This window comes from Triturus cristatus, unplaced genomic scaffold (genome assembly GCF_964204655.1).
Source record: "Triturus cristatus unplaced genomic scaffold, aTriCri1.1 SCAFFOLD_166, whole genome shotgun sequence".
Lineage (NCBI taxonomy): Eukaryota > Metazoa > Chordata > Amphibia > Caudata > Salamandridae > Triturus > Triturus cristatus.
The window spans coordinates 1641479-1662713 of NW_028188130.1; the positions used below are offsets into that span (position 1 = coordinate 1641479).

A 21235-nucleotide genomic window follows, 5' to 3' on the forward strand; every position below is an offset into this window, starting at 1 on the left:
TGAGTTGTGAGTGTGTCTGTGGTTGCTGTGTGATGGTGTTTGCTGCTGGCTGTTGTCTCCTATTTGCAAAGGATCATGGTAGTTTGATTTCCTTTATATAGGTGGAGTTGTGGGTGTGTCTTTGTCCCAGGTTTTTTTTTTAATATTTATTGGCTTTGTCATTGCTTGTTTGGTCCTTTTTTGTATTTTTTCCTTTGGGTTTTCTAGGCATGAAGAAGACGTTCTTCTGACCGAGACGGACGATGATGTTGTCTCGTGCGGGCTTCTCCGCCTTGTTCACGCTGACTTTCTTCTGTGTTTCATACGCATCGGTCGTTGAGATCTCTGTTTTCTGTGCGTGTCGGTCATGCAGCTTGGGCTCCGTGCGGATCGGTCTGGGTTTACACGCATTGCATCGTACTGTGCGGATCGGACATCGCGGGTACGTGTCGGTCGGGGTCATTCCGGGTTCGTGTCGGTCGGTGCAACTCGCGTCGGTTTTCTGGCCAGATCACTATTTTCCCTACAGCTCGGTCGTACGGCTTGTATTCCGTTCGTGTTGGTTGTAATTCACACGCGTTGCATCATACTGCATGGGTCGTACGGCGCCGGTCCGTGTCGGTCGGTCTCCGGTCCGGGTCCATGTCGGTCGGTACGTTTTGCGGCCGGAATCGGAATCAGCCCCAAAATGGTAAAAACTAAAAGTGATTCCCATTATATGTTTCTGCTTCTCGCACAGCGAGAAAGCAGTGGGGTGAAGCTCCTCCGCCATAGCAGAGGAGCCGCCCCTGTCACTGTGGCCCCTCCGTCTCTTAGCATATTCACTGTGGCCCTCTGTTTCCACTATAAGACACTGACTATGGCCCTCCGACTTAGCTGAGAGCACACTCACTATGACCCTTTGCTTTCACTAGGAGACGGACTGTGGCCCCCTGCTTTGATCACATATTTCGAATGGTCCTGTTGTGTGCACATTCCCAGTGTTGCCCTCTCTGGTATGCACACACTCACTGCCCCTCTCTGCTCTGCACACTTTCCAAAGGTACTGTTGTGTACAAACGCTCATTGTGGTCCTCACTGCGGTGCACACATTCACAATGGATCTCCTGAGTGCGAGTACTCACTGTGGTAATCTCTGCTGCTCTAACATTACCGGTGGTAATCAAAGAAAAAATAAGTATATTGGACAAATAGATGTTTTTGATAAATTATATTTCTTTTTGTTTTTTATTCCATTTTCAAGAAAAGCCATAAAAAATGAATTGTTTTTCCTTTTTAAAAATTCATTGTCCCAAAATTTATATCTAGAAATCGTATTACCTTTTTCCCTAGAGAGAAATCGCAGCTTTATTTCAATTATTAACAAAACAATGTAATTGCAGAACGTGAGTAGAAATCATTCTACATGATAAATTGCTGAATGCAGACTTTATATTCACTTATATGATAGAAAAAAAACATGCAGTGTAATTTCATGTTTATGAAATAATTCCAAACTCTAGCTTCGCAGAACGCAAAGAACCGACTCCACTCCAAAATAGGAATATCACAGTAGAGATCATTGTGGGCAGTTGAAAAACAGAATCAAGATAATGTCAAGACAAAGAAAGGCCTTTGTGCTCCTCCAAACCCATCTTCAGGGAAGTGGGAATCAATAGCTGAAATGTCCTGCTGCATCAGTGAGCCCCAGGGTTCACCACCAGCAATGTCAAGTGTACACATGCGCTTGGTGCTGCTCATGTGCTTGCCACATGAAGCTCCTGTTCCCGCGCAGATACTAGGCTGAGGGCGGAGTAGGGAGAATGCTGGGTGCACGTCCCCATTTCTTTGACTCCGTCAGGCAGCAACCTCTTTGTTGGCTGTATTCCTTCCTCCTGTGGACATAATAAACAGTGGCCTTAATGCAAATGTTTCTTATTTTCTCTGTACATTTGTAATATTTGTCTCAGCTGAACGTAGTAGAAATGGGAGCAGAGCGTTTGCATTCTAAACAGCATAACTCAGCATCAGGTTATTTCACTGAAAAACAGATTATATTTTTAAGTGTCTATTTTATGCTCAGATTTCTTCATCTGTTGCACGGATTTTAGGAGGCCTAAGCAAAATAGCATGTCGGTATTCGGGTGCTCTACATCCCCATTATTTTAGGCTATTTTGTGATTTCTGGCGTGTGTTCAGGATTGTCTGTGGCATCTGTGTGCACCGTTTTTTGTGTCTTACCACATACTCATGTTGTTGCTTATGAATATTTTTACTTTGGATTTTATATCTACATTAAAAGACAATAAGGGTAATCGTTTGTTTATAATAAAATACCAGCTGATGGCAAGGGACACTACTTGATATTGCAAAGTCATCTAAAGGTGTAGTTGGGGCAAGCATATATTCCTGAATCAGACTGCATGATCCACTGTATAGAAAATGAATAGCTATTCAATGCCTAACACACACATGCCAATAGACCCGATTCAAGCGGGAGACTACCGATTTTTCAAGCTGCATCCCTAAACACTCATAAGGTCTCAAAGACCACTGCACTCCAAACCAAAACACACAGGTAAAAGACATTTTCATTTACAACGTCGTTAGCTTTAACGCTCGCAAATACTGTAACTATTGCATTGGAAATGCTTGTTTCATTATTGCAAACGGGTCCAGATCCCGCTCAAAGATGGCGGCTGATCTGGTCGTATATCTGAGCCCACAGGTTGTCTTCTTTCTATTTCCTTGCCACCTGATGACAGACTTCCCTTGTTCCTTTCAGACTTGTCCTGCTGTTCAAACGGTGGATGACGCATTCGAGGGCAGGGCTTTTCACTGAATGGTGTCACATGCGAGTTGTTCAGCCAATCGGGTACCGGTGCTATATCAGCAGACGGTGAGGAGGCTCAGAAGACTGGCGGAGGAGACAAAAGAACAACAGGCACAGGACTGTATTCCAATCACCTCAGTCAGGCGCGCAACGCCCATTGGGCTCAAAGCGCTTCTGCTAAACCGCAACCCCCCCCCCCCCCCCCTCGTCGTGTGTGGCAACCCGGGCTGAGACAGCTTCCCGGGTACACACACAGCCGCACCCGAATACTTCACAGGTCTTTAGAAGACCATTTACTTGTTAACGAGGCTTTGTTGTTTTTTTCACCCCTCCGGAAAGTCCCTTCATCTCCACTCTGCCTATTTCTGGAAGAATTAGCCCACCCCCCTCCCGAAATTTGGACCTAGTTGCGCCTCTGACCTCAGTGCTGATTTGCAGAAAGGAAACGGGAGGACTACAGCAAAGGGTGAGAACAGAAAAGCACACAGAACCGTCTTTGAGTTTGTAGTGTGTCTAAAGTGCTGTATAACAAGTAAAGGTACAGTCAATTTGACAGCGCGCTCGAGGTGCGGACTGTGGGTTGCTAAACAAGATCGAGTTCTGTATCTCTGCAGGCCGGTGTATACTATAGAGACCACGGGGACACATGCCCAGATCTTTGGCGCTGTTGTGCGTAAAGTTTGATAAATGTATTGTGTACTTTCTTCTCAGCGTGGTTTGCAGCACAGAGTGGGGAGTGGGCATCTGTCCATCATCCCATCAGGTGATGAAGTACAGAGATCAACACTATAACTTGATTTTGTGTGTGTATGTATGTATAAGGGCTGTGCAATCACGCCTTACTGACCTGGCTCTGAAGTTATAATCCTCTTCCCTTTTTTTATTTTTCTTCTTCTTCTTCATAGGTGCTCGTTTAAAAATGCATTTTCTGTATACAGTGCAACTTAAAGTTGAAATCTATATTTTCCAAAGCACACGTCTTTGTTAGTTTACAATAGTGACAGTTGTGTCCAAATACTCGGCGATATACAGAATGGGCCTTTCGGTAATCTCTCTAGGTGTGTTCGCAGCCTGTTTAAGTCAGTTCTCAGTTTAAGACACAAGTGGCACTGGTGATCTGTATGTCCCAAACAGACATCCATACCCCGTAAACAGCCCTGCCGCCCCATTGGCGTAGGTGGTTCCCTTTAGTTCGAAATAATAAACCTAACACTTTCGGATCAAATCTGGAAGGCGGTAACGAGGCATTAGCACAGGGGAGAACATGATAGTCGTAGAGCAGCATTTCGAACAGGTGAATACTCTGACACCAGAAATATATTATAGGAGCACGCACATTACTATTATTACTATAGACAGGTTCCTTCAACCACAAAGCAGCACTTTCTTTTAGATTTGCTTTATGTTCCGGGAGCTTGTAGGTTTTGGTTGATGTACAACACTCATAAGGAGGCATCCGTATCGGTCTCATTTGTTTACTATTTCAAAATGTAGGGTAGGTGGCAGTAATAATTGTCATCAGGTAGTAAATGGAGATGAGAAACCGTGTCGCAAAAAAAGAAGCATAATGTTTAAGGGCATGGGTTTTTTTTGTTTGTTTAATTTGTTGTTTGCTGAGAGTAGTGGATTTTTTTTTTTGGGAGGAAGTATCATTTTTGTTAAGACATTGAAGGTTTATTTGGATGAAATCTAACCAGTAAACATTTTAAGACTCATCTAAAACGAACAATATTCTATCTTTTTTTTTTTCTAGTTTTTAGTTATCAAAACAATAAGGTATTACAGGGGAATGTTCAAGGTGCGTTTTTAACATAGCGGCTGGTGCTGCACCGGGGTGGCGGTCGCATCGTAATTCCATGTGTGAGACTCCCGCCTTATAGGCCCTCGTAATAGCCCCCAGGTTTTAAGAAAAAATCGTGAATGAATAACCATTTTGTATGGAGCAGCATGCAGACCAAATTGGCTCCATGGTCATCTTAGCTGAAAGGTAGATCTATTGGCTGAAAAATGGGGGATTTGCGATACGTATAATGGATAAAGTACCCCATAGTGTACATTATAAGGATGTTGCTAGTCACCAAGGAGTTCCATAACCATATATAGAGGAACGAGGCTGAAGGCACAGTTCCTTTATATGGTCATGGAATTCCAAGGTGACTTAAAATATCCTTATGCACGCCAGGGGGTACTTTATCCGATATAATACATGGTCACACCTTTACCTTTCGCACAAACTACTTACAACCTTGGCGTGTATCTTTCATATGAAAGACAGATCATGTTTGCAAACATGAAGAATAAAAAAACTCTAGTGCATAATTAAACGCATCAATATCCTGTTAGATATTTGTTGCAAACAGATATTAGAAACAGTTCAATACAAGTCAGTTTAAAAAAAAAAAAAAAAAAGCTGCTATAGCGCGGATTGTGTAGAAACATGCAGAAAGATTCTAGCTTTTCTCTAACTATCCAAGGAGAGCAAAAAATAAACATGTTCTTCTTGCTTGTCATTGTAAGCTAGAAAAATAGAGCAGAAGAAATAAAAGCAATGCTTCCTTTTCCTTGCTTTAAACAGCTGCTTCAGTTATGCTCTGTGACCTGACCTGCCTTTTACCTCGGCTGCTGGCTGTAGCAGCATGCATTGTGACACCAGAACTCAACTGTATTACCTGGTAATAGTTGAGTTCTAACATCTTATCTTTATAATTGTCAGCTGGGTGCGACACAAGTCTCTGATTATAAAGAAATTAGATACTGGCGTTTAGACAGGAATGAAAAATTTCCTAGCTAACGTAACGGAAAGTTTCAATTCTATTAAGGACTCGGAGGCGAGGATTATGCTCTCTTTCTTTAATTCCAATAGAAGCACTTCAAAGTTCACAAAAAAAACCACTGTTCCCATGAACCATAGGGAACATAACACAGAAACAATAGAGTGTCCATGGGCAGATAGTCCGATATCCATGCACCAATCACAGGGCTCCTGGGGGTATGTAGTCCTCTGTTATCCATTCCTCCTCTTTCGATGCTGCAGGCCAGCCAGTCCAAGATCCTCACGAATCCTGTTTGCCAGAATCGCCTGTGGAAGCAAAGGACAGCGTAAGCGAGAACCTTGGCTAAGGCTTAGCCCTGCAAGGAAGGAATTTCGGTACAGACATTCAATAGGTACAAGCAAAATTGCAAATCCAAAGAAGACCTGTTACTTACCCCAGTACGAGGGAGGGAAAGGTATCCTTAGAACTGATACCCTGGGCGGGATAATCCTCGCCTCCGAGTCCTTAATAGAATTGAAACTTTCCGTTACGTTAGCTAGGAAATTTTTCATTCTATGTCAGGACCGGAGGCGAGGATTATGCTCGTTTAAAGCTTGCTGACCACCAAATGTGCCATATCCAGCACCGGTTTGAAGTAAAACCGTTTAAAGGTGGAGTCCGAAGACCAATCTGCCGCATTGAGAATGTCTTCTAGACGAGCTCCCAGGGTAAACGCCTTAGAGGCCATTGCCCCTCTGGTAGAATTGGCCCCAAAAACACGGAGGTCAATGCCTGCCTCCTGCATTACCCAACGAGCGATCGTGGGGGAGGAGACCGCCTTGTGCGGTTTCTTCAATGCGATGAGCAACTGTCGCTCTCCAGGAGGTCGAAACTCGTCCGACATCTCCTCATAAGCTTTAAGGCAGGACACCACGCAGAGCTTAGGAGAGTCCGGAAAAGCAGGGTAAGACACAGAGGTGGTACCGCATTTCGTCCGCCTCCGGATAGTGAATGTACTCCCAAAGGGAGTGAAGATCCTGCCTGAGACATCCAACGCCCGCACATCTGAAACCCCTCTGCAAGATATCAGACAAAGAAGCATAGCCAGTTTGGCAGACAGATCTTTCCGAGATAAATATTGGTTTGGTTGCCAAGACAAAAGGTTCAGGACCTGGTTCACGTCCCAAAGTTGGGAGTAACGAGGCTCCGGTGGCAACGAAAGGCGGATGCCTCGAAGCAGGCGACAGACCTAAGGATGCTCGCCCACCGGGGAGGCATCCACTAAGGAGTGGCCAGCCGAAATGGCAGAGCGAAAGGTATTGATGGTTCTATACGCCAGACCGTCCTCAGCCAAAGCGGCTAGAAAATTCACAGCGGCAATCAGATCTGCTGCCACGGGATCGAGATCCCGGCGCATACACCAACGCACCCATCGCCTCCAAGAGGATCGGTATCTCTTGACCGTACTGTCGGCCCAAGCCTTTGACATGAGCTTCTCAGCTGCTCCCGAAAGGCCCGGGATCGCCCATCGTCCCCGGTAATCCGCCAAGCCATCAGGGCCAGGGACCCCTGCGCTATGAGGGGGTGAGGAATCCCGTCGGGATCCAGGAGAAGAGTCGGGAAGCGGGGTAGTAGGATTGGAAAATCCCATGAAAGTTCCAGAAGAACTGGAAACCAAGCTTGAGATCTCCAAATCGGGGATATTAACACAATGTCCGCTCCCTGGCGACGCACCTGCGCCGACACTCTCGTTAGCATGGCAAACGGGGGAAAGGCATAACCCGTCTCCTCCCTCCAATCCTTGAGAAAGGCATCCGTGCTCGTTGCTAGAGGATCCGGCCGCCAACTGAAGAACCGGGGCAGTTGATGATCTAAGCGGGACGCGAACAGATCCACTGAAAACGGGCCCCAGATGCTCTGGACGTCCGCAAACACTCCCGGATGAAGTTTCCACAGGCTCACGTCTTGAACATGCCGTGAGTGAAAATCCGCCACCTGGTTGCTGTGGCCTGGAAGGTATTCCGCTGTGACGGAAACATGATGATCGAGGCAATACTGCCAAAAGTTCGCTGCCAGGTCGGAGAGAGCGCGGGACCGAGTCTCCTCCCCCCTCCCCCCCCCCAGGTGGTTGATGTAACGCACCGCAGACACATTGTCCATCCTGAGAAGGATGCAGGAACGGACCGAATCCTTGGTCCAGCACTTGATCGCAAAGGATCCCGCTAACAGCTCCAGACAGTTGATGTGGAGCCGCTGTTCCTGTGGTGACCACACACCTCCGGTAGCATACTCGCCACATCGTGCGCCCCATCCGGACCTGCTGGCGTCGGACTCGATAACAATATCGGGCGCGGAACCGAATATCGCCCGCCCATTCCAGGCTTCCATATTGGCGAGCCACCACTGCAACTCTTCCCTGGCTTCGGCCGAAAGGGTGACTTTCTGGGAATACGAGAGGCCTCTCCGAAGGTGCCGGGCCTTGAGGCGTTGTAAAGCCCTGTAGTGCAACGGGCCTGGAAAAATCGCCTGTATGGAGGCTGAAAGAAGACCGACTATCCGAGCCAGTTGGCGCAAGGAGAGACGCGACTGTGCAAGAGACCGTCGGATCTCGTGACGAATCTTGGTCATTTTCCGAGAAGGCAGGCTGAGGGTGGCCGCCACCGAGTCGATCACGAAACCTAGGAACGTCACTTGTTGGTCCGGAACCAGGACAGACTTCGCTTCGTTGATAACGAAGCCTAAACTCTGAAGGAGATCCACCGCCGTTTGAAGGTGGTCCGCCAAACCCCGAGGACATTGGGCCATGATCAAAATGTCGTCCAGGTAGACTATCATGCGCATTCCGGACGCCCTCAAATGCTCGATCGCGGGCCGAAGGACCTTGGTGAAACACCAAGGGGCGGAGGACAGCCCGAACGGGAGGGTGGTGAACTCGTACACCATGTCCTGCCACCTGAACTGCAAAAATCTCCGGTGGGGAGGAAAAATCGGAATCGCCAGATACGCGTCCTTGAGGTCCAGACGCGCCATCCAGTCGCCGGGTCTGAGAAGATCGCGCAAGAGATGAATGCCCTCCATCTTGAAGTGGCGGTAAACCAGCCACTCGTTGAATTCTCTCAGATTGATGACCGGACGTTGTGTCCCGTCGGCCTTGTCGACCAGGAAAATATTGCTGAGGAAACCTCTGGAGTGAGGTCGGGCCTCGACGATAGCTTGTTTGTCCAGTAACGCGGAGACCTCTAAGTCGATCAGCGCCATGTAGGCGGCTGAGAAGGAGAGGGGGTGAGGAGGAACCGACTGATAGGGTTCTCCATGGAACTCTATATGGAACCCTTGTACCGTCTGTAACACCCACGCGTCCCCCGTGACAGAAGTCCAGGCCTGAAAAAAATGCGCCAGACGGCCCCCCACCTTTAGACGGGAAGAAGGGAGAACACTCACCGGACGAGTTGGGAGGCTCCACTGCCTCGACCGCCTCTGCCTTTTCCTCTGCGACCTCTAGTCGGGTCGAAGTTTCCAAATCTGGCTTGATCTTGGTAGTTGCCATTACCGGAGCCTTGCCCTTTGCCCTGATTAGGACGGCCGGACAAGCAGCCCCTGCCTCGTCCGGCCCCCCGGAAAACACTGGGACGGAAAACTTTCCTGATGGAAGAGTGGGCTCTGTCTAGCGAAGTGAAAGTGTTTACGAATTTACCCAATTCCTTGATAAAGGGTTCTCCGAACAGGCCTCCCTGGGCTACGGAGCCCGCCTCGGAGTCTGCGAGGTCGCCAAGCTTGGGATCTACCTTGATGAGCAAGCTTCGTCGTCTCTCCGTAGAGAGTGCGCAGTTGGCGTTTCCCAGGAACACCACCACGCGCTGAGCCCAAGCAGAGGGTGTCAGGCGAAATCAGAGAGCCTGATACCTTGGCCTCTTCGGCCATATCCAAAATCTTAGTGGCAGGGCCAAGTATATCCAGAAGCTTGTCCTGGCAAGCTCGCCAGGATCTGTCAATAACCCGTTTGGGGTCCTTGACAAACTTTTGTAAGAATGTCGCCATACGGGAGTCGATCTCTGGAGTAGCGGCCACTTTGCCCTCCAGTGAAGGCCGGGGGCATTCTGCCCTAAGACAGCTCCTGGCTGAGGCCTCTAAAGGCCGGCGGATTCTGCTGGCGACATATTGGGCGACTTTCTCAGAGGGAGCCCAGTCTGAGGAGCGGGGATGCAAAATGTCATCCGGGTCTAACATGTCTGCGCAGAGGTTCTGCGCCTCACTAGTCGGGACGGGACGGCTGCCTGGGACGGGATGGGCTGGCGTCGCCGTCCGTATCGTTTGCCAAATTCCCTGATGGAGTGGGAGTCGCTGGAGCAGGGTTGCTCGCTAAGAATGCCTGCTTAAGGTGAGCGAAGGCATCTATGTCCACCCCAGTGTCTTTAGGCCGTTTGGCAGGAGGTGGTTGAGAGTCATCAAGAACACACCCCCCCCCCCCCCCCCCCGAATTGGGGGAGGGAGGGGGAAGGTTCTGTGCCCTGGCTAGCGCCTACTCTATTTTGCGGGAAAGGCGGTCTTCCAAGGGCCCCATGGCCTGCTCCACCGCCTTGTGGATAGAGTCATCCACCGCGTCAAAAGTCCTCATCCCATTGTAGGGCTGTAAGGGGGTCCTCCTCCCACTGACCGTCCTGCTGGTAAGCCTCTTCGTCGTACAGTTCCATTGCAGGGGAGGGCTACAAACAGGTAAGTGGGGCAGAGAGGTTAACCTCTGAGTTAAGGGGGGCTGGGTGTCAGCCTAAATAAGTGCGGGCGGTGCTCGCGTGAAGAAGGGTACAAAGACCCGGGATCCTCAGCCCTGGTGCAATAATACAAATATAGGGCACCCTGCCAACAGTATAGGGATCCCTACAGACTCATCAGAGCGTTGCTTGGGCCTAAAAAATAGCGACCTCACCCCTAAATCGATTGCAATCGCCAAATGTTAGTGTCCTCAAGAAAAGGGAACCGCTGCCTAATGGCAGATACAGACTCGCTTTCCTGCGAGCGTTCAATTGCAATGTGGGGGAGGCGTTTAAAACACTGCCTCAGGGCAGGAGAACAGGCCACACACGGGCGTACGGCAGGGCAGGCTCCGCGACGAAGCGTCTGAGGCATTAACGAGGAACGCGCGGAATGCCAGACGCTTCGTCGCTGAGGCGCGCTAGGCGCCCTCTAGCGGCAGGAGGTGCACCGCGAGCCTGGGCACCACAGAACTCGGCCGTTAGGGAGTGAAACGCTCCCACGGCCAGGCGAGGGATGACCGAGTAGCGGCTCCCTCGCAAACCTGAAGAAACGGGAAAATATTTACACGGGCATAAGCAGGAAAGAAACCTGCAAAGCGCCACAAACACAACGCGTCGGTCATAAATCAAACCTGACCAGGAACGATCGAAGCCAGCACGCGAAGCGCTCTCTACACAATTAACGGAAACATGTCAGAAATACATTTAACTCGTGAAATAAGCGCCCCAAACAAAGTTATAAGGGGAAGGTGAAGGAAACACTTATCTGAGGCTGCAGCATTAAAGAAAGAGGAGGAATGGATAACAGAGGACTACATACCCCCAGGAGCCCTGTGATTAGTGCATGGATATCTGACTATCTGCCCATGGACACTCTATTGTTTCTGTGTTATGTTCCCTATGGTTCATGGGAACAGTGTTTTTTTTTTTTTTGTGAACTTTGAAGTGCTGCTATTGGAATTAAAGAGAGCATAATCCTCGCCTCCGGTCCTGACATAGAATTGCAGAATCCTGTGTATTATAAGCCTATGAACACTTTGCCCATAGATAGGGTCCTTCAACCACCAAGCAGCACTTTCTTTTAGATTTGCTTCATGTCCTGGGAGCCTGCAGTAGGGTTTGATTCATGTACAACACTGATCAGGAGGCATCAGTATCTGTCTCATTTGTTTACTGTTTCAAAAGGAAGGGTAGGTGGCAGTAATAATGTTCATAAGGTAGTAAATGGAGATGAGAAACTGTCACAAAAAAACAATGCATAATGTTCAGTAGTGGTGGAGTAGTGGATTTTGTTTGGAGGAAGATATCATTTTTGTTAAGACATTGAAGGTTTATTTGGATGAAATCTAACCAATCAACATGTTCAGACACATCTAAAAAGAACACTATTCCATATTTTTCTAGTTTTTGCAAAACAATAAGGTATTACTTTTCCTAGCCTAATACATCACCTAGCGAGTACATATAAGGCTTGTAATGTAACTTTTCATTATTTACTTAGTCTATGTTCAAACATCACTGCTTTAGCAAATCTTTTATACACTACAAACTTCCCATACATTGGCTGATCCACGGTTTCACTCTTCATATATATCCCCTAACGCAAGAATTAAGGTATGACATAAATATTTCATTTATAGTGGGTAGTCTCAGCAATTCGGCTGCCTGTACATTGGGGCGTCAGTACTCCGTATTGAGAAATTATTATACAATTGCAATAACACTTCTCAATGCAACTTCTCACACAAATTAATGGATTTAATTTGTGTTCTCATTAGCAACTCTTATAACCATTCCTATAATAAGGTTTGCCTTGCAGTCGTTAAATGATATTCCATTACTGGGAAGGCCTGCTGCATAACTAGTAAGGAAAGAGTCTCAACTGAACAACTGGCATGACTAGTATTATTTATGTTTTTAGGTCTCGCCTAGCGTTGCAGCGTACGCATGTGCTGCTCGCTCAGCAAGATTTATTGCTAACAAGGACTTTCAGAAGAGGGCTTTAAGCCCCACCCCTCATTTCCATTGACTGTCGTCACCGTTTATGCCAAATGCTGGCCTGCCATTGGAAATGGGGTATTTTGGTTGCCACCCTTTCGCTTTTTGGTCCAGCCCATCCAAACTGGCTTGTGTGCTTTGCGTCGCAAAGCACTTATCTTTATGGGGCCATGTGTTTCTCATGGCCCCATAAAGACAAGAGAACGATGCATGTTAACAGTGCTGTAGGCTGACTGTTTTAGTGGTTTTTATACCACATACTTGCTGTTTTTGTCTGGCAGCGGCTTCGTTGTGTTTCTGCACAGCAGAAAACACCTCAGGTGGTGATATGGTAATTCTGGTGCTCTTTAAGAAGACGGGACGGAGGGCAGGGGGAGCGATGTATGAGGTTTGTGAATGCTCGGGGTCAGGTCGTTGAAAGTGTGCGCAGAGAGCAGAAGACTGACTTCGCTTGTATTCTGTGTGAAGGCTAAATGTGCCATGATGTGCCGCAGGTCACACAGGGTGTCGGAAGCCTCGGGGGTGCAGCATTAGGGGATCCCGACCCTGGGTTGACAGAGGGAGATCGTGCAGGGGTCACCCTGGTCTCCAGGAACCTGTAAATGGTGAAGAGGGAGTGAGATGTTAAACCAGCATTGAAAATGCAATAGGTCTCGCCTTTTATTAGGTTAAAGCCATTTGCTTTGCTATACAATACTATTAGCAAAGCAAATGGCTTTAACTTAATCAAAGGCTAGACCTATTGCATTTTCAATCCTCTTGTAAACTTTATTACAGGTTGTTCAGATCTCTCAATTTGTTCTGCTATACAAAAGCATGTGGAGAATTCTTGCTTTTGATTTATCCGTCCAAATATTCTTAGCTAGTGGTTTTTGTGTGACATGTTTTACTTTTACTATCAATTTAAATATGGTAGCTTCAATTACTACATCTAATGTCACCAGTCTTTCGTTTGTCGTTGTAAACCACTGACCTCTTCAATGATTGTGTACATGCTACAGAAAAATGTAAATAATTAGCGTTTTTACATATGTTTTATGCTGTAGATTAAACTTTTTTCATTAAGATGTCTTTAAAAAAAACAGGGAATAACACACTATTAGTGTAACGATATCTCATGGCCCTAGATTAGACGCAACTACATTTTAGGGCACCATCAGCATTTCGAGGAGACAGGAAAAAGCAAATTATGTTCTGCTTCCTTGAAACGTATATCCAGTCTAATCTATCGAATAATTGATGACATTAGCTCCTCCTCCCCCAAGGCCATTTTTCAAGGCCTTTATTGGTGGTGTTAGGTCGACCTTCCAAAGCTGTTGATGGAATTCAGTACTTTAAACCTGAATTTTTTTTCTTTTACCGGTAAGCGGGCATTAGTTGGCAAATCCACAATGTTCTATAGACCTGATTATGTTTGTGTGAGTAACCTGTTGAGGCACAGACTCTTTCTTGTACATTTGGTATGTCTAGCCCAGCATTGCATCATACCGAAGTACAAATATAAAGTAACGACTGCCAGTCTAGGATGCAGCCTCCAGAGATGTGTAATTGCTTCACGCCCACATTTATTCTTGGCTCATAGTTGCAGAATGTCTTGTGACTCTTGGCTGCAGCTCCATTTGATTAGATTGTACATAATTGACTACTGGCTATTCTATCACGCATCTCTTGAGTTTACATTGTAAGAATATGGAGTGTGATTTACCTGGATTTTGAACAATTTGCTTCTGTTTTACAAAAGGAGTTCTCTAAGAAAGGCATAGAAAACTCGGTGGAATTTTGGAGTCTTGGGGGGGGGGGGGGGGGACATATTAATTAAAAATAAAGGTTTAGATCGGCTTTATTTACATGTAGTAACATTTACTCATACTTTTTGCCCTAGTTAATCACGCATAACACAGACATTAGATTCACTTGTTTTTTTGCTCTTCTGCTTCAATTGGATATAGATATAGATTCTTGACACCATTGTTGAAGCACATTGTAATGGCAGAGGAGCATCCCCCACTGGCTCAGAGCCAGCACCTAAAAAATAAAACAATATTTTATTATTGTTTTAATTTTCACCTGCTTGCTGAGCCAGTGTTCTTGGGGAGGGGTGGAGTGTACTTCGAATTGCGAATCTGTTTGGCCCGGCAGTCTTGAGCCAGCCAAACAGAAATACTCCATTATGTTTCTCCAACCCATCTGTATTGAACAGCCGGGTTGGAGAAACAGCACAGACTCCCTGTGCCTGAGCGAGTGTCAAACCAGCCTGCTCAGGCCAATCCCTGTGCTGCTCTCATAACATGAGAGCAGCGCGGGGATTGCACAGGGAGTCTCTGATGCTGTCCCAGTGTCGGAGCGAGGCGACCGGCAACATCAGATCAGGTAAGTGTGTGTTTTTGTTGTTGTATTATTAGCCCTCCTCCCACGGTGCCCTTCACCTGCCTCACCACGTCTTGATTGTGTTGCCCGCCATCGGCCATAGATATTGCAGAACTGCCTTCCTTAACAAATTATTTGATACTTAATTCATAGTTAGTCTTTCGCAAAAGCCAAGTTTCATAAGAGAACTGTTGGGACAGTTTTCCAAACTGTGGGTCGCGACCTGGTGGGTCACAGATCGATTTTTGGTTGGTCATGAAAATACAAGAAATAAACTAAGATTCCTTTAAACTTTGTATTTTACTTGTCACATTTGCTGCGCTTCAGTGACAGCAGCTGCTTACTAAACCCCTTTATTTTCTTCTTGGATGAAAGGGTCTCCCCCACCCTGCGAGTAGCAGTCATGAAGTTAATCGCTTCGCAATGACTTTCTTCCTGCTGTGCATATCACAAATTCGAAACCCGTTAAGGCCAACTCAGCCTTCCATCCTTCTGAGGTTGGTCAATAAAGTACAATTAAACTGAGTAATAGTAGCTCCTGTTACTACAGTGCTCCAAAACGTTTAAATGTCAGGGTATGTCTTGCGTAAAATTGCTGCTTATTTTTTAACACTGGATTGTATTTACAAACTCCTCACACTTTGCAGTCAAAGAATGAAGAGTAAAGTGAATTATGTGGCAGTCTTGCTGGGGCACAGTGTGTGAACAGAAAGGCTGTAGGATGTAATTTTTTGTAACCCGAAAATATTTAAATACACTGTACACATTCAGCAGTTAGTCAAGCAAAAAAGCGTATTTTTTGTCATTCTGAAGCGTGATGGTAGCAAAGATTTTAATTGAATCAAAACAAATCAAGGCACTTTACTTGATGCACATTTCATAAATATTCACTAAAACCTGATTTCCACACAATTTGTGTGCAATATAGTTTTATCAGTAAAAATGTCTGTGCAAATTTAGTGGCCATTTCAATTGAAAATATGATGTCTGTAAATGGCAGTGCACTGCCACACAGTGCTTTAGTGAAATACAAAAAAACTGCCTGCCTCAAGGCCGTTAAGCTAGGTGAGTTGTGAAAGTTTGTCATTAAAAAAAACAAAATATGTGTTTCTTAAGATTTGGAGAAGCAGTGCTTATGGGGCATAGGAAGCACCAACTTTGCATGATTAGCTTAGAGCGTGTGCTACCAAGTACTGATCACCTAATATCTTGTTTATTCATTATTTGCTAATTTAGTTGTTTCATAGCCTGTAGAAATTTAGGTTGTTTTCTTATGAAATATTTGGCTTAAGTAAACCATAGCAAATTAATGTTGTATAGTAATTTGTAATCATTGTTGCATTATACTGATTTATTTATTGCGTTTTTGTGGTTCATAAGGAAGTGAAAAAATAAACACTTTTACAGGATCTTCTTCACAGTAAGCAAAAGAACCGGTCTTCATTTTGTCAGTGGACCAGAGCTACCATTCTTCATAAGAGTCGCGAAGCAATAAATGAATCTGCGGATGTGCAGGTTACAGTGAAAATAAAATGATGGCATGTCCTAGTGAAGTAGAGACAAACCCTTGGCATGCAAACAGAAGAGAGGTTTGTAGGGCGGGTTGAATCGTAAGAATTGCGAATTGGGGGATCACATTATTCTGGCCCTCTTTATTGAACAATCTTCCGCATTCATGGTCTCCATGCCTGCAAGAATAGTAAAGTATAACTTATAAAGCAAGTGAGCTGCAGATCTGCTTAATACAATGTATGTATTATTTAATAAAAAAACACTTGAATTCGTCTTGATCTCTTACTAGGTGTCATTGATGAGATGTGAAGTTGCTTTAGCTTCTTGTTTTGACGTCTACAGACATGGGTCTCGCCATCTCTTTTCATTGTTCAACAGGTAGCCTCAAATATTGCATTTGGGAAGATCCCAGCCAGTTATTGATTTCATTTATTTAATTTTTTTTCCAGTTTGAGGTTTTGGCACTCGTTTCATATGAGGACATTGCCGGCAAAGTCCAGTCCCCCAATTTCACAGTCCCATTCCAGCCAGAATGTAGGTGATAATTTAAAGAAATTAAGCTGGTGATTTCCATGATTGCTATGTCTGTTTTATCCAAAAAAACAATAGAGAGAGTGAGGGTAATGAGGATTCCGAACCCCCAGTCTGGATAGGAGTATAAAACAAAGGAGGGAGAGAGATGCAGTCGAAAAAGATTCAATCGAAAAGAAGGGGGAGAGATAGGAAATTCTTTTGCCCTGAATTATTCCTTTCTCTATTTGGAAAAAGACCCATCACTCACCAACCTGGTTGGTGACATGCTTCATCATCTGGGTCCCACCCTGACCGCCGAATGCCGTCAGGGTGTGCTTCGACGCCTGGAATTCCAGCGGAGCGGGTTTTCGTGTGTGTAGGTGAGTGAAAACGTGAATGATGAAAAATAAAAGTGATATATTAAGTGTCAGCGGTGTGCTTCCTAATAATTTAATATGAAGCCACTTGGCACGATTAAAACCTGTGAATAGATATCGTAACTGGTATTAATGGCCAGTGATATCAGTGTTGGGATGTGTGTGTGGTCAACATGTTTCAACCTTTCTAGTAATTCTTAGGTTTTCGTTAGGACCAGGAGTTTGAGGAACGGGGGTCTGCACTCGCTAAGGTGCACCCACACCCTGAACCTCTGTGTACTACACCTTTATTAGAGAGTAGCTTGTTGTGCCTTCAAGCCGTTCTTGAAGGATGATTCGGATCTGTAAGAGTAAAATCCAAAAAAAGAAACTTTCTATTGGAATTATTCCCATTAACTCTCCACGCTCACTTATTGTGGTATGCAATATGCAATGTGAGTCGTTGCATGCAATCTATTGTGGGTTGTTGAGGGTAGTTTTTGCATGTCTCAATCCATGTATAGGGCATGCATTGTTGATTTGGCGAATAAAATTTATTATTAATATTCTCGCATCACGTGCATTAGTTGTGCCTGTCTGTTGGCAATACAAGAAGGGCATATGTGATGATTCACACTGCTATCAAACATTTCTAGTGCAGTGCGCGTATATTTGTAAAAGTTTAGACCGAGACAAACAAAGAGCACTCAAGGACTCCCGTTAAAAAGGCTAGATATAAAGCCTCATGGTTCCCGTGGGGAGCGTGGGCTCTGAACCATTGCTGTGATAGAAAAGGAAACAACATTTTCAGCTTGATTTGTCTTACCTTGATCTTGTAAGGCCCCTCTATAGTTGGAGTAGGGATACACTTACGTTCTCTCACCGGTACGCCCGTTTACTTACCTACTTCGGGGTCCCACAGTTACCGAATGCTGGCGCCGTGTCTATCACGGTCGGTATTTAAGAGAAAATGCTTCCGCCCTTGTGACTTGGGGTGTGGTTTAATTGGGTCATAGGGATCAAGGTAAAATTATGTATTTTGTGAAAGTGATAAGGGTTCTGCAATAAAGAGGTGTTTATTTGCAGATGTTTGCTGAGTCATAGGGCTCAGCATAAAATTCAGTAACCCGTATAAATAGTAAGGGCTCTGCAGTAAAGAGGTATTTTGCAGAGAAAAGGTAACAATGGATTCTGATTGAAACCTTGGTGTGTGTTATAACAATAAAGTGAGAAGAAGAGATAACAGAGACCAAATTCATCTACTAAGTACTGAGTTCCATGGTATATTGTCGTTCAGCCCCGTTATGTGGGTTGACAGACGGTACACCCATCTTTGTTCCTTTTCTAAGAGTGTATTCTGACTTTCGACAGATTCAATAACAGTCCAAGTCATATCATTTGGAGTGTGGTTATTGCTGATAAAATGTTCAGTCAATTTAGTAGTCGCTTTCTTGCATCGGATAGTACTACGATGCTCTGTTATGCGTTGTGTAACTTTACGAGGGGCCATGCCTACATAACGTAGATTACAGGGGCATGTTATGAGGTAGACTACATTGCAACTGTTGCAATTGGTATGGTTTTTTTGTGTCCAGATCTTGTTGTTTTCTAGTGTCAGTGTTTTTGGTGTGTGTAGTGAGGTGCCATACTGGGCAGTTCCCACAGGGATAGTGACCTGTAACTTTTGGTAGTCCCCCAAAAGGTCAGGACTGTAGCTGCATCAACTGCAGTGATTTTCTTTGGTCGAGTGTTAACCAGTGAGTCCTTTAGACTTCTTGCTCGTTTGTTTGAGAATAAAGGCTTCTCCCATTGCAGATTGCCAGTGTTTAGGATTGACCATCTTTTTCTGAAGGTGTTCGTCACCTGATTCGACATAATATAATAGGTTGTCACACAGGTGAGAGGTGGTTTCTGTATCCGTCTACTGGTTTCTTCTAATAGGGCATCTCGGGGTTGGTTTCTCGCCCGTTTTTTGCCCTTGTCCAAGATATGCTGAGGGTAACCTCATTCTGAAAGCTTTTTGGAGAGAGAAGAGGCCTGTGTTTTGTAGTCTGTCAGTTTGCTACAGTTCCTTCTTAATCGAAGGAACTGGCCATAGGGTAGATTTTCTTTTAGTGCTCTCAGGTGAAAGCTATCATATTGTAGTAGATTGTTTTTGGATGTTGGCTTGGTATAAGTTTTTGTTATAAGTTTGTTGTTTTCATTGTGGATTTCCACATCTAAAAATATCATAGTGGTTTTATCAATTCTGTGTGTACATTTTAGATGGGGGTCACAGGTGTTGAGCCAAAAGATGAAATCTTGCAATGTTGTCATTGGGCCTTGCCAGATTGCCAGTACGTCATCTATATACCTTGGCCAAAGTTTGAGGTACTTGGAAAAGGGTCTGTTAGTCCCGAGAATAAATTGTTCCTCAAAATCAAAAACATAGAGGCCCGCTACACTGGGAGCAAAAATGTTCCCCATAGATGTACCTCCTGTTTGGAGGTAAAGTTGACCTTCAAATTCAAAGTAATTCTTCATTAGGGCGAGTTCTGCGCATTTGAGGACAAAATCTCCTGGGACATTATGGTCCCAAGTGGCGTTCTCCAGGGCTTTTGCTAAGACTGCCAGACATTGGCAGTCTTAGCAAAAGCCCTGGAGAACGCCTAAGAATTACTAGAAAGGTTGAAACATGTTGACCACACACACATACCAACACTGATATCACTGGCCATTAATACCAGTTACGATATCTATTCACAGGTTTTAATCGTGCCAAGTGGCTTCATATTAAATTATTAGGAAGCACACCGCTGACACTTTTAATATATCACTTATTTTTCATCAATCACGTTTTCACTCCCCTACACACACGAAAACCCGCTCCGCTGGAATTCCAGGCGTCGAAGCACACCCTGACTGCATTCGGCGGTCAGGGTGAGACCCAGATGATGAAGCATGTCAACAACCAGGTTGGTGAGTGATGGGTCTTTTTCCAAATAGGAAATTCTTTTGCCCTGAATTATTCCTTTCTCTATCTCTCCCCCCCCTTCTTTTCGATTGAATCTTTTTCGACTGCATCTATGTCTGTTTTATGCCATGCTGAATTAAGATGGCTGTGCAAGGTCAGTGTTACTCCTAAAGCAATGAACAAATAGTAAAGGTGATTACTCGGTCTGGTTTTGGCCATTTAGCTGCAATTTGTGTTGGGTGTTTTTGTTTCATCTTGGAGGCTCACTCTATTACTTTGGATTTTTCATTGTTGAGTTTGTTTGTTAGATTAACGGCACTTCTCCATGCTGCCAATCTAATTTTTTTTTTTTTTTTTTTTTTTTTTTTGTAATGCATAAAAGGGATTTTTTTTGCTGTCAGTGTTGACTTGTAGCTATGTGTGTTGTATTTCTACAGCACTAAGCTAGCCAAAAGGAAATTGAGGGTCACATACGAGCATAAAGTGAACGAGGGATAGTAGAGGAGGCTGGTTGGTAGACTGTTAATGCATTGTGATGTAGGACCGGATCGGGTAAAATTTATAGAGCGCGCTAAAACCCATAGGTGTCAAGGTGCTATGGTGGAGCGAAGGAGTCGGTAGAAGCGAAGCGGCAAAGAAAGGGGTATTAAGATGAGAAGTCAGGTTTTCAGATGTTTTTTTAAAGGACACAAAAGAGTCCACATCTGAAATATAAGTAGGGAGGTCATTCCATAGGTTGGTGGCTGCTACCGAAAAGGAGCGTCCACCCCATCTTGTCTTCAGAAATCTGGGGATCCTACGTTTTTTGCAAGAAGAGGATCCTGGTATCGTCCCCGGAATGTACCATTGGAAAAAGTGCATTCATATGAGAGGGGCCCTTACGATGAAGGGCCTTAAACTAGGCACAAGGCCTTGAAAGCATTACGTTTTCTGACAGGAAGCCAATGAGGGGAACAAATCTCCCCCTTAACGAGTGCCCCTTGGGAGAGTTCTGAATGAGGCGAGCTGCCACATTTGATACAACCTGAAGTTTGTTCAGGGAGGAACTATAAATGTTCTGGTACAAATCATTGCAGTAGTCCAACCGTTAGGCGACCAGGGCAATGATGACTGACTGGTGCAATTCCGATGCGATGTAGGGGATGATATTTTTCAGGGTCCTTAGAAACAAGTGCTGACCGTGTGACTGACTTGAGCATCAAAGCTCAGTCATCAAAGATGACCCAGAGGTCTTTGGCTGA

At 45.2% G+C, this 21235-nt stretch overlaps 1 protein-coding gene across 2 annotated transcripts in view; it reads left to right on the plus strand.

The window, feature by feature from the left end:
- Positions 1-2831: 2831 nt before the first annotated feature.
- Positions 2832-21235, plus strand: part of LOC146769587 (ATP-citrate synthase-like) — a 229210-nt gene continuing 210806 nt past the window's right edge. The window contains exon 1 of one of the 2 annotated variants that reach the window (XM_085640494.1): positions 2832-3257. The gene's annotated coding sequence lies outside the window, so the exon portion shown is untranslated. The remainder of the gene's footprint in view (positions 3258-21235) is intronic. The other variant, XM_085640493.1, reaches the window with a different exon arrangement.